The sequence below is a fragment of the Dendronephthya gigantea genome, unplaced genomic scaffold (assembly GCF_004324835.1).
Source record: "Dendronephthya gigantea isolate DGI-Jeju-01 unplaced genomic scaffold, DenGig_1.0 000047F, whole genome shotgun sequence".
Classification (NCBI taxonomy): domain Eukaryota; kingdom Metazoa; phylum Cnidaria; class Anthozoa; order Malacalcyonacea; family Nephtheidae; genus Dendronephthya; species Dendronephthya gigantea.
In genome coordinates, this window is record NW_021163057.1 from 1495019 (window position 1) to 1501018 (window position 6000).

A 6000-nucleotide genomic window follows, 5' to 3' on the forward strand; every position below is an offset into this window, starting at 1 on the left:
CTAGTTTGTCGTTTAAACTATTTCTGTTGTACCATACAAAGGGATGAATTTGGACACTTTCCATGTTTGAAATAATTTGGTAATGAAAAAGCCAGAAAGGAGAAATCTTTAAATGTTATATGATTAAATCTCCATATCTAGTTTAAGCAGCTAATGTATATTTAGTTGTATGCTAATCATGGTAGTTTTTATTTAAAAATAACCTGGTTGTATTGGGACCACTAGTACAACACATCAGTTTTCACTTTGTACCACATGTGGTGAATTGGGACAATGATGAGGTGATGTGGGACATATTCATAAATTTATATAGAGTAATTCTACAGAAATTCATGCCATCTGGTATGCAAGCAAGGTGCAAATTTTAAAGCAAATGCTAAAAATGATGTTATTTCACAGTCTAATTAACATTCAAGTTTCAGGTTCCATCTATTGATGGTTTATTGATTTAAAGGGAAAAAATACTATCTTTGCTTGGTAAAAAAATCTGTTTAATTCATATTCGAGAAAAATCAGTTACAAATACCATAAAAATTATCGTAGCTTTATCTTAAGAATGTGTTACAGTATTATCAAAACACAAAATCTAAATCAAAGTTATTTGCAAAGTTATCAATGAACCATCATATCTGTAGGTGGATGGACTGATATTTCCTTTCATTGTGTAGCCAGTACAGGTGTAGAGAGTAATGCCGGCTGCGTCTTGGATACAAGGCAAATGTTTTTGCTGCTCCTCCCAGATCTGCCAAGCACGGTCATCATCAAGCAATGGAATTCCCATCATGCCTTTCCCCACATTCGAAGAGAAAGTCTTAATGAGTTGTTGAATAAGTCGAGAACACACTTCAGAACCTCGAGTTCGCCCGCCCTTTACAATGGGTTGCCAATTCCTTTTTGCTGACATGCTTTGCTATTCCCTCCTTAGGCACTGTTGTAATGCCAGAAGCAAAAAAGCTGGGCATGCTTGGCTTCATAAAGCCTGTTTATATCTTCAGAATCCCATTCAAATATGCAACCAAACAGCTGCAACATAAATGTTCCATACAAGGCATGGCACTCTGAACAACACCCAACAGCTATACGTCGCATATAATGCCACACATCCAGCCTGATCACCATGTCATGAAATTGGTGAAACTGTTCCTTTACTCTCGCGAAACAGCGGTCTCGATCTACGTAAAGGACTCTTGGTGCTTCGACGTTGGCCCTTTCGTACCTGGACATGTGGCTTTCTTCCATGTCATCTAGACCATCGCCTTCTAAGTCTGTGAAGACTGACATCAGTACTTGTCCAAACTCATTTCTAACATTTGTGTGAAGGAAATGAGTACTTGTCCAAACTCATTTCCAACACCACGATGCTGTGCCAGCTAACTTCTTGACAATCTACAATGAGTAATTTATCACTATGTTTGCTATTATTGCCTGTTATACCTTGTGTGCCCTGAAAAAAAAGTATTATTAAACGACATTATTGTTTTAAATTCAAATTTAAATACATTTTTAGCAGAGTCCATTTTTAGGATTGTGCCAAATGTAGATGTTATTTTTGTTTTGGTTTCATCCAATTTGCCGATTACATCCTGTGGATAAACCGAGAGAAACCAGTCTGCTTTTGCGCAAAAGCTGGGGCGCAATCTTCTCTGTCAGAGATAACCCTCAAGATGCAGGAAAAGGGCTTTTTCGTGACGACGGGGGAATTCACCCGAAAAGCGGGAAATTTGAATATAATCGACATAAAAGGAACAATTTTCCCTCTGCTTTTCAAGGGCTTGGGACCTTCTAGTGACAAAACACTAGGCAGCATTAAACATTTTTTTATCGTCTTACTTTCTCCACTTGTCTCTAATTATACCAGTTATAAAGTTTTCTTTTTTTTGTATTCTTTTTTCCTTTTGAGATCTTTTACCCAGCTTTCGTAACTTTCATTTGCCGTTTCCTGGCAATACCAATTGCCAAAATACTGTCTATGGCTGGAAGGGTCTCGGGGTTTTTTACATTTTCCGCAGGTTATTGGCTTCTTTCCTCCACTGTATTTCCTTACTGTTACACCACTTGCTTCTTTCTCCGCCTTTCGCTTTTGGTAATAGAACTGACTCCGATTGTGGTATTCGGGTGATGTGGAAGATGATGTGGATGGGGCGGCGGTTGTCGGGACATTCGGTGCTATGGGTTGTGGTGACAACCTGGGAACGACCGTTGGTGGTGGGGGTGGTGGTTTTGGTTTCAGTGCAGAACCTCTTACGTTCCCCATTCCAACAGTATTTTCTTGAATGGAGAAGGTAAAAGGCTGTTGAAATGCTACTTGAGGTAGGCTTGGTGGCAAAGGGGAGGCATTTGGCAGTGGTTCTTCTGCAACTGTGCTCGGTTGCGGCAGTCGAATGCCTTGAATCAGGACATCCTTCTCCTTCTTTTTCTCACGTTTGTTGTACCTGGTAAAATAAAGGACGAGGTTAATAACAAAGCGTTGGCTGTCACGTTAGTGTATACGTTCTTTACCGCATTTCATAGTTCTTAACATTTGCTCAATGTTGTCTGGTTGATTTCGACCAACTGGATGTTACAGCCTCGTATTACGATGGCGTTGTTCACGACTTTGTCTCGTATTGCTTTGTAGCTGGAACAAACCAATGTCCACCTTGCAGTCGTTGTCCCATTCGATCTACTCGACATAGCGATTGCAGTCTGGCCATTGAGCTGGTCCGGATGATGAGCCCAAGAAGCACCTGTTTGGAATAAAGAAAAGTCAGTATGGAAGTGTGGGAATTGGTTGAATAGAAATGTTCTACCTTTTTGTACTGTCTAGGCCCGGGACGATGATGCTGCTGCGTTTCCTGGGCGGTTTGAAGCGTCCTTTCACCAATTTTGATCTGTGACGAGGGGAGAAGGGTGTCGGTTGCTTGTCATAGTCATCCTAAAGGCGAACTATCTCTTTTGCCTGGTCGTTGCTCAAAGCCGTGCACGAATCTCGCAAGGAACAGAGAACACCTCCAATGTCTTCGCTTTGTCGAAGCCAGGTATATTATCTGGTCCAACAGTTTTTTCTAAAAAGTAATTTTATCGATATATTGAATTTAAACAGTTAACTTGTCGTTGAGAACGTCAATTTTCTCACATCATCCGCCGATTCTTCACGTTCTTTCTCGACGACAACGTCCGATTGACTGTGTTCTCCAATGTCTAGAAGTAAAAAAAATTTAGAATGATTGAAGAGATCTGGATCAAGTTTTGCACAATGTGAGTACAGTACCTTCCCCATTTCCAAAAACATCCATCGAAAGCCCAACTGTCCCATCTTCTTCATCCTCGAACCCCTCGACAACGCATTTCTTCTGGTCGATTTCCGATAGCTGTTGGGCCCCTGGATCCATTTCTTCATCGTCGTTTGTTGCATTCTTCAGTACCTTTCCAGTCTGACTGAACAAATACTAAACGCCAATTAGCTCACCAGTGTGCACGCCAACCTTTATTTCATGTTTTATTTTTTTTTCCGAAAAGGGAAACAGTCAAATCGTTGGCGGCTTTCAACAGCGATCCGGTATAGGAGTCGGGACCAGGGGTATCACCAGAGACAGCAGCACTTTTCACTCGACCAGCATTCCACCTTGCCAAACCTTCCAAAAGGTAAGCTTGGAAATGCAGAGCACTTGCACTGGTACCTGAAGAAATAAAAATCAGTGGTATTTAGTCGCTGCAAATGTCAATATAACGAAAGCTGAAAAAGGGCCTAACCAGGTATGAAACGGTTTAGGTGGAGGTGAAACGATTCCAAGGACGTCGAACCACTTCCACAGCGATAGATTGGCAACTTGATCTCCCCTTTTATTTATACACACATACAAATATTGCCTCGTCATGAAGCGCAAAATTATTTAAATACGTTAATTTGGCACAACAAAACTGTGGTCTTCTTGTGATGAAAAATGGGGCGCAATCTTCCCGCTGCCCTTCCCCCGCGAATTACCACAAGTAATTTGCCTAACATGAAGTACTTAATTAAATAAAGTTGTCGCTGACATGAAAACCGCTTTAGCGATGTAATCGTGAAATACAAAATGGCGCGTGTTTTGAGAGTATAAACAAAGGATAAACAGAGGTGTATATGAGAAATATAACAAGAACGAACTACAAAAACGTGTTGCTGTTCTTGCCATTATCACCAATAGTGAGGCAAGTATTTTTTTACATTATAAATATATATATATATATATATATATATATATATATATATATATATATATATATATATATACAGATAATACAGGGTGTATATAAAAAAAACGCAACCTCGGAATTTCCCAACAAATCGACATTGTTTTAAGGACACAAGATTTTAGTTGCCTGGGAATTTAAAATAGGATAACTAACTGTCAATATTACTGCACACGCGAGTGCATAAGGCAAAATTTATGCATTTATTTAATTACACTTAATAAGTTTTTATTTCACAAGTACAGTACAAAGTGAATTTCTTGGGAAATTCCGAGGTTGCGTTTTTTTTAATATACACCCTGTATATATATAGCAAATAGAAAATTATTTTTTTGGCTTTGGAGGGTTTACCTCCTTCCTTGCCTTCATCCACGCATCCTTATTTGCATATTGTTTGCCCTCCACGGCAGGGCAAAACGTGTCCACACTGTTCTGCCCAACATGCCTACTGTGTCCGAAATCCTTTGTTTTTGGAAGTTTGCAGTGCTTACAAATGTTGAAGCACTGCTTTCTTTCATATTTCCTTTTTGGGAGATCACCATCATGGGCCTCGTCTCTTTCCTTTCGCTTTTTTTGGTTGTGGAGGGTGGTCCTAGGGATGGGAATGGTCGATGGGCTGTTATATTGTGATGAGGTACTTGGTGCTGTGGGTGGTTGGGGTTGGGTAGGTGGCTTGGTTGGCAGGTTCGTGATGGTTACAAATTGGTGGGGAGGTGGTGGAGTTGGTTGTGGTTTTGGTAGGAGTTGCTTGGCTGGTAGGAGATTGGGCTTTGGGGCGGTTCGTGGTGGTGGTTCTGGAAGACCTTGGGTTAGAATCCTGCACTCAACATTTCTTTGATGATCATTCCACCTTAAATGTAGTGAATGATATAAATTGTTTGATACTGTGATATAATATATTTGAATTTTGTTGGGCCCCTGGATCCATTTCTTCATCGTCGTTTGTTGCATTCTTCAGTACCTTTCCAGTCTGACTGAACAAATACTAAACGCCAATTAGCTCACCAGTGTGCACGCCAACCTTTATTTCATGTTTTATTTTTTTTCCGAAAAGGGAAACAGTCAAATCGTTGGCGGCTTTCAACAGCGATCCGGTATAGGAGTCGGGACCAGGGGTATCACCAGAGACAGCAGCACTTTTCACTCGACCAGCATTCCACCTTGCCAAACCTTCCAAAAGGTAAGCTTGGAAATGCAGAGCACTTGCACTGGTACCTGAAGAAATAAAAATCAGTGGTATTTAGTCGCTGCAAATGTCAATATAACGAAAGCTGAAAAAGGGCCTAACGACTAAGGACGTCGAACCACTTCCACAGCGATAGATTGGCAACTTGATCTCCCCTTTTATTTATACACACATACAAATATTGCCTCGTCATGAAGCGCAAAATTATTTAAATACGTTAATTTGGCACAACAAAACTGTGGTCTTCTTGTGATGATGATGACTGTGTGGGCAGATTCTATCTCATTAACACACGACAGAAGATCAGCATCACTTACGTCATCGGTTGACCATTCGAAGATGCAATTGGAGATCCTTCCCATGAACGTCCATACAATGGATGTGACTCTGTGGTAACACCAATTGCCAGTCTCCTCATGAAATGCCATATGTCTAACCTAACACATATGTCATTCCAATCTGGAAACCAAGCCTTGATTCCTCTCGCACCACAGCAGTCACGATTTGTGTATAGAAGTTCAAGGGGACTCACTCCAGCGTTTGTGGTGACGGTCAACGAAGCCAGCTGTCATTTGGTTAAGGCCACTTCCTTCCGACGCAGT